The sequence below is a fragment of the Alosa sapidissima genome, chromosome 22 (genome assembly GCF_018492685.1).
Source record: "Alosa sapidissima isolate fAloSap1 chromosome 22, fAloSap1.pri, whole genome shotgun sequence".
NCBI classification, from domain to species: domain Eukaryota; kingdom Metazoa; phylum Chordata; class Actinopteri; order Clupeiformes; family Clupeidae; genus Alosa; species Alosa sapidissima.
In genome coordinates, this window is record NC_055978.1 from 13,479,582 (window position 1) to 13,493,459 (window position 13,878).

The 13,878-nt window shown below is 44.7% G+C and overlaps 1 protein-coding gene across 1 annotated transcript in view; it reads right to left on the reverse strand.

Annotated features, from left to right (window-relative positions):
• The window catches only part of LOC121697883 (neural cell adhesion molecule 2-like), a 228,751-nt gene that overhangs the window by 194,540 nt on the left and 20,333 nt on the right, over positions 1 to 13,878 (reverse strand). The window lies entirely within an intron of this gene.

Sequence of the window (13,878 nt, forward strand, 5' to 3'; positions counted from 1 at the left end):
AGAGATGAGTGAGAAGCTTAAACAGCTCACAGCTCCTCTCCTTAACTTCCTCACCAGGAATGTGAGAGATGGAGGTATTTATGAGTGTCTGCCTTCATTGAACTAAGCAGACCAATACTGTATTAGATACCCATCTCCGCCTAACACGGTCAAACTCTCTATGTTCTTGCCTTCACTTTACCCCCAAAACCTTTCAAGGAGATATCTGTAATTACCTCAAGTCTCATTAAGATGCGTTACCTTTGTAGATAAGAATGACAGCCACATCATGATGTCTTCTTCAGCTAAAGTATAATCCATCCTCAAAACCAACCATCCATTAGTGAATGCTGAGGCAAAGGTCATCAACAAGGCAACACACAATTATGGACCCCTTGTCTAGCCCTTATGGATTAAAGCCTTTCACATCTGTGTACACTGACATACAATGGATATATAGATTGAGGGAAATAATGATAATAAGATGGGTCATTGAATAACTGATCTAGAGACAACCAGATGAAAGGAGAAGAAATAGATGAAGTTTGGGGCCTGGGTGAGAGAGAGGGTGTAGGTGTGGGTGTCCTAAGGCCACCTTGTTACCCAATCTCTTTCACTGTTACCGCAGAGGCCCTTAGTGCAGGAAGTAAGCAATGTTTCTTCCTCTCACACAGTGTCTAACTTCTCTCTCTTGTGTCCTTCTGCTGCGTGGCGTGCATTCGAACACACTACAGACCCTCTTCTTGAGCCCTACCTCTGTGTCAGAGCGTGAGCCGGCGAGTGAAAGCGAGTGTCTTGTGACTGATCGATACACAAACACTGCCGGAGTAAAGTAAAGTCCGCAGGCGCGAGGGATCCGACTCGCGGAGCGGCTGCCAGCCTCTTCGTTTTCCGCCCGTATGATCGCCACCGCCACTATGTCCTCCGCCATAAACGCTGCCACTTTCCTTCCTTTCTGCAAGGGAGATCATCAGTATGCGTGGGCACGCGTACACGGCTCCGTCATATCCATCTATCCGCCGCAACGGAGGCGGGAGAAGCAGTCCTTGAGGCGTCTCATGATGACAGTGTGCTCGTTTCCTTCCGACTACACAATGTGCACATGTTTCTCTGGGGCGAACTGCTAATGAATGTGCCTTCGCACGTTTAAGTGCTGTGTGTGAAATGCAACAGGAAAAAAAATGGGTTGTCATAAAATAGAAGGCTGGTTGGTTTCTCGTACAGTCCTCCCGAAGGCCTCCCCTGGGTGTTTTATCCTGAAAAGCAGAAGACGACGAGATTGCTATCTGCGCCTGTACCTGTGTCTGTAGGTGTATCATCATGTGAACAAGTCATTGTTGTTGTTTTTTTTGTCCCCTGTGTGATTTACTCATCACAAAGGAAGCAGGGACATCTGACAGCATAGAACATTCGAAGCTCAAAGTAACACCAAACAGAGGGAGGGAGAAGAGTCATGAAGAAAAAACACATGCAATAATTGTGCAAAAGCTAGGAAGCTCTTAGGCATTTGCAGCCATCATAACCTGTCAGTCATAACAAATTACAAAGAACTGAAAGGTCATGCAATGGATGATGGATGACCACTGCTGTATGTCATACAAAAACATCATGTACTACCTACTACATGACTCTGTTAATTTGATGCATAACCAGTGAGATATTTGTAATAGAAAGTCAAGGTTCCTGATTTGCCCACACAAGTGGTGAGGCACCTGCTGGAATCAGTAATAAAGAAAGCTCAACCCAGAATCAGAATGAGGATGTTGTGTGTTTGGTAGTACAGCAGGTCATAGCTGAGGTGTAGGATCCATTCAAGACCAAACATGAATGTTACATTCATACCATAAATTTACCGATATTTTGGGAATCATAACCAGAGGTTCTCTTCGTTACAATGGGGGTCAATGAGAGTGATGGCCCCAGGTGTCAAAAGTAATTAGTTAAGCCTTGATCAGACCACCTGTGTGGAGGTCTAACACTGAGTCTTTGGGTGGCAAGATCACTCTGCCACTTGGCCAGACGCTTTGGTGAAAACCGTGGATTCCAGTAATTTTCCGCCTTACAGAGGGTCAACATGAAAGCCAGCTTCTTGTGTGAACTGTGGTATTCATACAGTACATGAAGCTTTCATGAACCTGCTGGACTGGTCCCTTTTAATGCAGCCAGGGTATTACCTGCAACGTTATCAGTGAGGACCAGACAGGTGGCTTCTTCAGTCAGAGTCAGAATGTTTATTGTTTTTAATCCATCATGCTGGTTTTCCATAACCTAGTGTTATTCAAATTGTAAAGATGCATTTTATGGTCGTGCTTCTGTCATTTTTCATAACCTAATGCTTGTTATTTTATGTTGGTCATTGTTTTCTGGGCATGCTATCTTTGTATCAGCAGGCAGAGCTGGTTCAACAATACTTTTATTTTCCAATGAAGAGAGAAGTGCAGCTTTTCTACCTTAGATATTACATCTGAAGATGTATGCCTTCCTGCTGTATTTAAATGTCAAGCAAACTCAACTTTGACCTTTTTCCCAAAAGCTCAACCAACCAACTAATCGACCATCCAACATAAATGAGCCTACCTTTGTGTGATGCATGAGAGCACTGCACTCTGTCCAGGGGGAGATTATTCTTAATGTAGACAATCCCCAGCTTTACAGTTATTAGATGGCTTTCATACAAAGGATACAGCAAGATAAACACACACACACACACACACACACACACACACACACACACACACACACACACAAACACACACATCTGAGCGCTTGGCTGTCATATTGATGTCAGCGGGATTTGCCTCCTGCTGAGGCACCCTGCTAGACCTGTCAACACACTCACACGTGCATTCCGCTAGTCCTGCATTAGCCTCACCCCGTTTCTGACATCTTTGTACACACACACACACACACACACACACACACACATACACACACACACACATACACACACACACACACACACACACACACACACACACACACACACACATACACACACACCATTTGACATGTGCCCTGTTCAGCCACCTGTGCATGCTCTGAGGCTGCCCTTTCCTCTCACCAGTTTGTGCCCTGGTGGTAGCACTCTGATGTGGAGCTATCAGGCTGGCGCATGGACAGAATAATACTGAAGCCTGCCCTCCACCAACAGGGACTGAGACCATTCTCTGGCGTTAGCCTCGCATTTTTACACATGAACATCAACAGTTGAAATCTACTTTAGCAAGGGTACGATTATTGATACTCATCAGCACAAGATTCATTTACAAAACTGTAAAAAAAAAAAAATCTGCTAAATGCCTTTGATATATAACTGACTCCCCATGTTTTTTTTTAACAGAGATGTGTGAGTGACAGAACATGTCTAGCATGACTGTGTTCTCTGTCTGTAGACTACAGCTCAGGCACAGTATGTGGTGTTTGCCAAAACCCTCAGCGCAAACAAGGATTTGGGGCAAGTCTTCTGAAAGCCATCCAATCTCTGAACTTCAAAGGCCACTCGAAACTCAAAAGAGCAGCAGTGTAAATAAAGTGGGAAAGAGTAACAGGAAGAATGAGGAGAGCGGGCTTTATTCCGGGGGTGAGAACTCTTTCTCTCTCAATTCCCCTGTCCGCGCCACTCTCCAGTGCCTCTGTTGTTGCTTTCATAAAGGGCTTTCAGCAGGGGGGAGCACATCCATTAAGTGGAGAGCGAATATTGGGTCCTTTCATCTCTCTTCCACACACGAACACACACACACACACACACACACACAGGCAGTTACACACACACACACACACACACACACACACACACACACACACACACACACACACAGGCAGTTACGTACACGCACACACGCACACACACACAAACACACACACATATACGAGCGCGCACACACACACGCACACAGGCAGACACATACAGGCGGATACACACAGACAGACAGACACAAACACACACACACACACACATGCACACATACACACATTCTCTCTCACTCTCACAAACACACACAGTCTCCCTCCTTGTCGTTGCCTCGGCTTGCTGAGGGCGCTGTAGATACAGTAGCTGACCAGTCACCACCAATTTGTCATCCAGACAATGGCCACCTGTAGGAGCTGAACCTGCTGCTTCTAGACCCCTGGCACTTAACAAGACGCCCCTGGCTCAACTCTGACATTTCACGCCACAATATTAGAGCGGTTCCACGAGAGCCAACCTTTCGTCCTAGCCTCTCAATGCCACCCATCTGGGTTTAGGGGAATGAGTGAACGTCTCCACTGACATTTTCAACCTTGTAAGTTTGCTTTATGAAGTTCTTTATTTTTGAGGATGAGGTTAGCCAAGGTTAAAGCGATTCCGCCTACGACCCAGCAGGCATTAAAAGGCTAAAGAAGCAATTGAATGCCAAAATAGTTTAGCTATGCTTGCTTCTAAACCATGGTAGTTATGTGGTTCCTTCCATGTGAAGAAATCCCATACTAGTTTGCCATAGACAGTTGGTTCCCAAGTGTCTACTAAAGCATTGTTTAGCTTACTTATAGAGGATGTATATTACAGAAGAGACAAGGAAACATTAACATGCAAAATATGCTTTGATAATCAGTTTTACTGTATACGTCACTTTGGACTATATCTGCTGACATAATTGTGGCGACAACTTGTGTTTATGAATGAGATGTATAATGTTTTTGCATGCAATATGAGTGATCCAGAAATGTACTGCTACTGTTGCAACCAGTGGTTAAAGTGGGATTTGGCAGGTAGGGGAACCCTAAAATCCAGTGTCGGTGCAACAGGGAAAAATGACTCACCATTGGACAACATACTGAGTATCGTGGTGTAGCAATACTTTTTTGACAAAAAATGCTAGCTTCTTGGTCACCTCTGTACACGAAAAATTAACTCACCCTTTATATCATCACGCTATATTGTTGGTATGAAAGAATATATTTATACAGTTGTTACATACATCTCAGACATTCACACTTCATATTTCAGATCAGAGAAGAAGTTTAAAATGTCACCTGAGGGCTTTCCCTGTCAGACCTGGAGTCTGTGTTCGTTTGAATCTGATTGGCTCCTGCGGCATCCACTTCACAAGCTTCTTTGTTGTTGTGAACGTTTTCAACTAAGCATGTATGCAAATTGGCTCCACTCTCTATGCAATTAATGAGGAGGGAAAATCCAAAATTACCAGCACAGTTTCACCGAGCGCTATTATTGATAAGCGTGCGTAATGAGATTTAACTGTCAATCACGGTCTAGGGACAAGAGGATTCGATTATCTTCCTCAGTAGGAGTGAATTGATGTGTATGTTTAGTAAATGCAATATTCTAGTGGGGGAAAAAAAATAATCAAGTCATCAAGATTCATACACAAGCGCACACACACACACACACACAGAGAAAGAGAGAGGTGGAGAAACACAAAGAGTTGAGAGTGTTCAAGGCCAAACTTCTAACTTTCAGTTAGAAACTTTCTAAATAAACATTGTGCATAGATAAACTAGATGTACCGCAGAGCGGTACAAAATATGATCGCCGCCCAGTCCAGCACATTTTTTCCACAAAAATAAATCACGCTGAAAGGCCTATATGATTCTAACTGTCTCACTAAATTGCATTATCCACACTCAATTTTCACTGGTATCTGCTAGACAACAAGTACCAAAACATGATTAGTTCATAGATTTCACATGTAAAATTCATTTTATACAACCCCACCCCCATCTTGCCTGTTCATAATTCTGAGAAATTCTTGTGCGCATGTGTGCGTGTACAGGTTTATGTTTATGTGTGTGTGTGTGTGTGTGTGTGTGTGTGTGTGTGTGTGTGTGTGTGTGTGTGTGTGTGTGTGTGTGTGTGTGTGCGTGTGTGTGCGTGCTTGTGTGTGTGCCTGCATATGTGCCTGTGTTTGTGCATGTGCATGCATGCATACATATGTCTACTGTCTGAGTATGTGTCATACGTATGATTACTGTCAGGGATGGATTACTGCACGGGCCTACCGGGCCCAGGCCCAGGGGCCCAAGAAGTCAGGGGGCCCTGAAGCCCAAGCCTTTGCATGGAATCGTTGCCTCAGTATCAACAAATCAGGATGTAGGCTATGAATCTGATTGAATTTAGTATTGACCATCTCCAAAATGCACCAGAATACAGGAAATCACATCAAACAAATGAAAAATGTTCTGGGGGAGGACCCCCAAACCCCCCCTCCCACATACATGACAATAAGTGGGGGGCCCTTAATACATCTGGGCCCAGGGGCCTGAAAGTTTATAATCCGTCCATGATTACTATGAATGTATGTATGTGTGTGCGTGTGTATCTGTTAATGCACATGTGTGCACATGGAATGGGTTAACATGACCCCTGGAGGCAAACATACGGAAAAAATTGGTCACCCTAGGCCCTACGGTTCTCAAGATATTCACAGAAAACTGTGTCTGCCCTACCCTCCTTTCGGGGGGTCCAGTCCAGCGGGGGGGCTACAGATCAAAACGAAAAACGATGGTTCCATGCTATCCATGTGGGGTTACAGTGCATGCCTACCAAGTTTCGTGTACCCCGGTCTTACAGTGTTCCGGGAATCCTTGACGGAAATTTGGACATGCGAAAAAGAAAAAAAAAAAATCTGACTAAACCTATATGACTTCGCTGCGCGGCGGTCATAATAATAAACTAAACAAACAGACAAATAAATAAATGCCACTACCAAATAAAAACAGTAGTGCTCAAGAGCTGGATGGGCCAAAGCAGGGCAAATCGCAATCGGCCAATTAAGCACTAGATCAGCGACTAGAGGAACATAAACATTGACTAGAGGGGATACTGTAAGTGGAGCTGCATCATCCCCAAACCCAGACGAGACGACACCGGCACTCTCTTCACTCACCCGGCGCTCCGTCTGAGCACGCTAAAAGCATTAAACAGCGCTCCAGGGTCGCCGGCACTCCACCCCAGGGGCCCCTCGGGGATAAATATTTATAGACCCCAGGGCGGCTTGATTTACATCCTTGAACTGCACCACTGTTTGTATGCAAATATAACCACTCATGGTTATGTGAGTCTCTCTGTGTTTGTGTTTATATATATACGTGTGTGTGTGTGTGTGTGTGTGTGTGTGTGTGTGTGTGTGTGTGTGAGAGATAGAGAGAATGGAAGAGAGAGTATGTGTTTGTGAGAGAGAGAGTTGTGGTGGTGGTGCTTTAGTGGTGGTGGTGAATGGGTGGGGGGGGGGGGGTCACCCTGGAGAGGAGAATGAGCCGTTTAAATTCCGCTGATTCTCAATGGCCGCCCTTGGAGCTGACAAGGTCGACTGAATGTTCAATCAGCACTACGAGTCTCTTTCCCCGGGCCGCCACAGATGGGGAGGGAGTTGGGCGCTGATACAGATCTAACGGTACTCCTGCGATTCACGCAGCGGGTCACTTTGAACAGCTAAGTGCAAATCACAACTTTATTTATGCACACACTAATGGAACAACAAACAGGTCACACTGCGGTAAAGCCACGAATTATGAGCTGAAAGCAATACAGTGGTGAGCCAAGTACAATGTCTATAAGTGTGAGTGTGTGTGTGTGTGTGTGTGTGTGTGTGTGTGTTTGTGTGCAGGTGTTTTTTTGCGTGTGTGTGTGTTTTTGTGTTTCTGTGTATACAATAGATATTTGTGCTTATACACTGCATAAGTACATTGAAGAAGAGGTGAGTGGATGTAGGTAATTGATGATAAACAAATTGATAACCAGCTGGGATATCTGAACAAACATTAAGTTACCATTGTGCGATTAGAGTGTCTACTTTTACATGAGACCAGAAATCTACAAGCCAAGATTGTCCAAATCAATTAAAAATAAGAAGAAAAACATGTTATCTTCCAAATGCAGGAAATCACAAGGACCATTCTGTCCTTGAGGCAAAAAGTTGATGGCGGTATTGAGTCGCAATGCACAAAAACTCCTATCCGCCTTGGCAGCATTGGAACCACTGTTGCACTTCTTTTTCGGCCATTTTATTCTTTTATCACACTATTCTTTGTCTGCGTCATCGATGTGTTATGTTATCTTCGTTTTCTAATTAGATTCTGCGAAACACTGAAGGATGAAAAATATTATTAAAACAATTGTTTATTCAAAACTACAGCACAACAGTAACAAGACAATGATGTTTTCTTGGATTTAATTGCCTTGTGAGTGAGAGAGGGCTGCAGTGGCAATTGAAAAAGCAACACACTGCGATATATAACAAAAAGTGTTTCAAAAGAGGAGACATGTTGTCCTTAAAAAAACAACAAAGCACTCTGATCCAATTCAATCACAGTGTGTGTGTGTGTGTGTGTGTGTGTGTGTGTGTGTGTGTGTGTGTGTGTGTGTGTGTGTGTGTGTACGTGTGTGTGTGTGTGTGTGTGTGTGTGATTCTGTGATTTCAGCTAACTGTCAACTCACAAAAACCCCCACTGCGGCAGAGTGTGTTTATTTCCCTTTTATTAGTTTGTTTGTGCCCCAGGACCACTCAAGTAAAGTTTGCAAAGATTAGGTGTGTCTGTGTCTGTGTGTGTCTCTGTGTACCTGTGTGTGTGCCTGTTTGTGCGTGTGTGTGTGTGTGTGTGTGTGTGTGTGTGTGTGTGTGTGTGTGTGTGTGTGTGTGTGTGTGCGCGCGTGTGTGTGAGTGTGTGTGTGCATGTGCATGTGTGCGCGCGTGTGTGTGTGTGTGCATGTGTGCGTGTGTGTGCATGTGTGTGTATATGTGTGCCTGTGTGTAATAGAGAAGAGAGGCATGGGGAAGATGGCCAGGCTCATTCTGTATGTGATCGAAGAGCTAACGAGCCGATGAGCTGCACCTGAGGGCAGGTGTTTCCAGTTAAAAAAGCTGCTGCATCTCCCCTTAGGAGGGCCATTCTTGCTTGCTTTGGGTTTTGGACATGCAATACTGCACTCAGACACATTGCAAACACACAACATCCATGCACTACTGATGACTGACTTTGACCCACCTTACACTGTTTGTTTGTTATTTGGTTAGTTTGGTTAATAAATCCATATTTTAGATAAAGGTCCAACCTCTCGACTCCCTTTTTTTGTTGTGGCCTTACCCCTAGGTCATAACACTCAGTGAAACCCTGAGGGGAAGTCATAACCGAGCTCTGAGCAATGGAGTCTTACACTCACTCACCGAGCTGAGAGTTCCACAGTCTACACACTTCACCTGACACTAATGAGAGGGAGAGCATCTCCAAACTACCACCCTCACTCACTCCTCTCTTTCTTTCTTGCTTTCTTGCTTTCTCTCTCTCTCCTTCTCTCTCTCTCTCTCTCTCTCTCTCTCTCTCTCTCTCTCTCTCTCTCTCTCTCTCTTTCGCTCTTTCTATGTCTGTCTCTATTTATTCTTACCTTTGGTTTTGTCTCTGCATTGCTGTTTCTATTACCGTTCTTTATCTCATGTTGTGCCTCTGTCTCTCACTTTATATGTATGTGTCTATATTTATTCTCACCTTTGCTTTTATCTCTGCATTGCTGTTTCTATTAAATCTCTCTTTCTCTCTCTCTCTCTCTCTCTCTCTCTCTCTCTCTCTCTCTCTCGTTTGTCTGTCATTCACTGAAGGCTGAGAGGCTAAGCGTGCCATCACTGGCATCAGGGGATAATGTGCAGGGCCCGAGGCTTAAGAGGAGAACTGATCTCTTTGTATTGTCTCCTCTGCTTTGAACAGTCGACTACAGAGCATCTTTTTAGCCTCAACTGTTTATCTCTGTGAGATGAGGAAGTATCCATCAGCCATCACACTCAGGAGTCACTGTCCCCCCTGTCAGTATTGCTTCTCTCTTCTGTCCACTTTTTAACTGCTCCTCTTACCACTTTCTAAAAGGCCTGGTCTTCTATCTTTTATATGCAGCATGCATCTGTTGTCAGTTGATGTACTGGATCGCAAGGTCACCTCACTCTTTGGTCTGTCAGTCAGCAAAGAATACAGTCTCACAGAAAGAATACAGTCTCACAGAGACCTAGAATGGAGGATCCCACTACAAAGTCTCAGAAACCTTCTTGAATGTGTCTGGAGTGGTGTGTGTAGGAGGGAGATATTCTGAATGGTGTGTATGTATGTGTGCGTTTACTGTATGTGTGTGTGTGTGTGTGTGTGTGTGTGTGTGTGTGTGTGTGTGTGTGTGTGTGTGTGTGTGCGCGCGCATGTGTGTGTGTGTGTGTGTGTGTGTGTGTGTGTCGCTTGGTAGGCATTTGAGTGGGTAGAGATATGCCAAAGTGGAAAGGCAGGATGAGGAGAGAGAAATAAAGAAAGAAAGAGAGAGAGAAAGAGATAGAGAGGGGCAGCACAGTCAAGCATTCAGGAAACATTTATCTTTCTCCGTCGGCCTTTGTTTACACTTCCAGTCCAGAGGGCCATAGATTTTAAAATAACAATAATTAATTCCTGTCTTATTCTTGCTGCGGCTAAGTCTGAGAGGCAGAGAAAGTGTAAAGACTGGGATAAAAGACTTAATCTCCTCATCTCTCTCCCCCTCCTCTTTGACTCACTGGAAAGGTGCCTGATTGTGATTAAAATTCAGATCAGATTACACTGGTTAAACTCCATCTAATCACAACCGCAGAGTGTCATGTGGTGTCTGGAGAAAATCTCCAATCTCCCCGGCGTAATCCGACATCAAGCAGAGGAATCTGATTACCTCGCTGTGACATTCCTTGAAGACGAGGGCGGGCGTGGATGCCGAGAGTGGCTAAAAGCTGTGTGAGGTTAGGCCGGGTAACACTGCCGATTACATGATGGTCACACAGTCTGATGTTTGTGTTGATGTTCATGGTTTTTAGCAGAGATTCTAATGGAGAAAACTGGTTTGTGTCTCAGCAACAAGCTATGCAATACTTTTATGCTTCAACCATGGCACCATGGTACACTGTGCTAACACATTTTCCATGTTGCTCGGGAGGTATTGCCAGGCTTAGTGTATAATGCTTTAGGTAAGCACACTCGATAAAGAAAGACACTCTCTCTCTCTCTCTCTCTCTCTCACACACACACACACACACACACACACACAAACAGGTGTATACACACACACACACACACACACACACACACACACACACACACACACACACACACACACACAAACACACACACAAACACACAAACAGGTGTATACACACACACAAACACAAACACACACACGCATAAGGACCATAAGTGCTTTTGCGTGGCACATTTCTGGAAGCCTGTGGTGGTGCCACAGGGCTGAGGGATTGTGGGTAATTACTGGGGAGGTTTGAACACATGCTGCCCACTCCCGTGGCTCATACTCCCACTGAGGTATCCTCTGTGGGCTACTCAATGGGGAAGCACTCACAAACAAACACACACACACACACACACACACACACACAGGCATAATGAATATGCACACATGCAATACATACATACATATCCGCATAGGCACATATGCATAAACACTCTCTCTTACACACACACAATAGGCAGTGCACAGACACACCAATTCCAATGTAACTCATGAAAGTAGACACAGATAAATGCATAGAGAAAGATGGCCATTGGGGAAAATGAAGAACAACATAGGAGAATCCTTGCTTTTTCCACATGATGCACTTTGTCTCACCAATAGAGCCATTTAGGCTGGAGCCGACAGAGCTGAATTGATTTGAATGAGGAGAAATTGAGTTGAATTGAGGTGGCAGACAGGGAGGAGAGGTACAGCTGTGAGCAGGTGTTCAGTTTATGCAACAAACAAACAAGCGGAGGAGGGTTAGCTGAAGATGTTAACGCACACACACACACACACACACACACACACACACACACACAAATGTGTGCAATTGTACACACACACACACACACACACATGTATGTGCATACACGCACACAGTTGCAGCTGCAAAACAGTATGTTTATTTAAGGTACAAGGAGAGACAGAGAGAGAGAGAGAGAGAGAGAGAGACCGAGAGAGAGACCGAGAGAGAGAGAGAGAGAGAGAGAGAGAGAGAAAGCATTGAGCCTTTTTTTTAAGGAAGCTGGCTTACTAAGAAACAGTTCATTGCAAAGGACAGTGACAACAACAACAGATGGATTCTATCTAGGAGCATAAACAGCTGAGGAAATGGAGCCTCTGGCTCAAAAACATCAGCACCAAGGACATCAACTATACATCAGACCTGGACCATAGACAGAGCCTTTAACCACCAGACTGCTCTACAATGGACAGATCCTTTAACCACCAGACTGCACTACCATGGACAGAGCCTTTAACCATCAGATTGTACTGCCATAGACAGAGCCTGTGACTACTAGACTCAATTACCATGGACAGAGCCTTTAATCACCAGACTCCAATACCATGGACAGCGCCTTTAACCACCAGACTGCACTACCATGGACAGCGCTTTAACCACCAGACTCCACTACCATGGACAGAGCCTGTAACTACTAGACTCCACTACCATGGACAGCGCCTTTAACCACCAGACTGACACTATGGACAGTGTCTGTGGAAAAAGCATAAGAGAGCATAAGGGTAGTAAAAAGGAAAAATATAAGAGGAGCCAGTATAGCAAGCAAAACTTCAATAACTGTAAATAAAAAGAGACTTAGCTTTGGGCCAGGAGCCACCACGGTCTCCCCTGGTGCTGGGTCACCTCAGTGTCTCCTTGTGGCCTGCTGGCCTTGTCTTTGTGCCCAATTGCAGCCGCCGCAGGACACAACCAGAGAGGACAGGTGGAATTACATTATACCACCCTCCATTAAAGCAATCAATACTGCCTTCTTCAGTTATGGCTTAATGGTTCTATGATATGTGTGTGTGTGTGTGTGTGTGTGTGTGTGTGTGTGTGTGTGTGTGTGTATGTGTGTGTGTGTGTGTGTGTGTGTGTCACTGCATGTGCATCAACACATGAGTGTGTGTGTGTGTGTGTGTGTGTGTGTGTGTATGTGTGTGTGTGTGTGTGTTTGTATAGGGGGTCTCTGTGTGTGTAAACAAGCAATCAGGAGGAGCTTGAGACAGATGGCAGAGGTATCAAACCCCAAAATAACAGATTCAAGAAAATGTGGAAAGGACAGCTGTAGAAGACAAAAGGGTGCAGAAATACACAGAGAGGGGAAAGGGGAGGAGAGCGTGTTGATTACAGAAGAATAGGAACAAAGGTGAGAGAGAGAGGAAGAGGAGTGACAATCAGAGCCAATTAGTACTTATTAATGATAGATTTGCTAAATTCACACAGGAAACACAAGGACCACCTATGTCTTGGTCAGCATATTTGTGGGAGCTAACGTTACTGTCTTTCTCAGCTTCTCCAGCCCTTTAGAGCCTGTGAGATTGAAAGAATATTCTCAAAGTCTTGTTTTGATTCTAATTCATTTCATTTGGTCCATCATTAATTAATGATAAGATAACCTTGCACAGGAAACCTGGCACCAGCAACAAGAAGAGGGGAGAATTTATATTTTAATTAAGGAAGAAATCACTGTTCGGCGATCAGCCGAAACTCCTGTGGTTCCCCCAGACCACCGGAGATCTCATTACCCAAAAATAAGCTACAAATGAAGTGTCCAATAAGGTTGGGGGCACTCTTTATCAAATGCATCCCCAGGGAGAGAGGGAGGGAGGAAGGGAGCATTGCTGGCAGGGTGGGTTTGTTTGGTGGCACACGGTTATCTGCAGTACTGCAGTTTAAATAAGAAGGCCACAATAAAAAGGACTTGTCCTATTAAAGCACTCAATGATCTTTTCATTGGAAAGGTGGGCACACTCTCTCTCTCTCTCTCTCTCTCTCTCTCTCTCTCTCTCTCTCTCTCTCTCTCTCTCTCTCTCTCTCACACACACACACACACACACACACACACACACACACACACATGCACACTGAGTGACACTCACAGACACACCACAGGCAC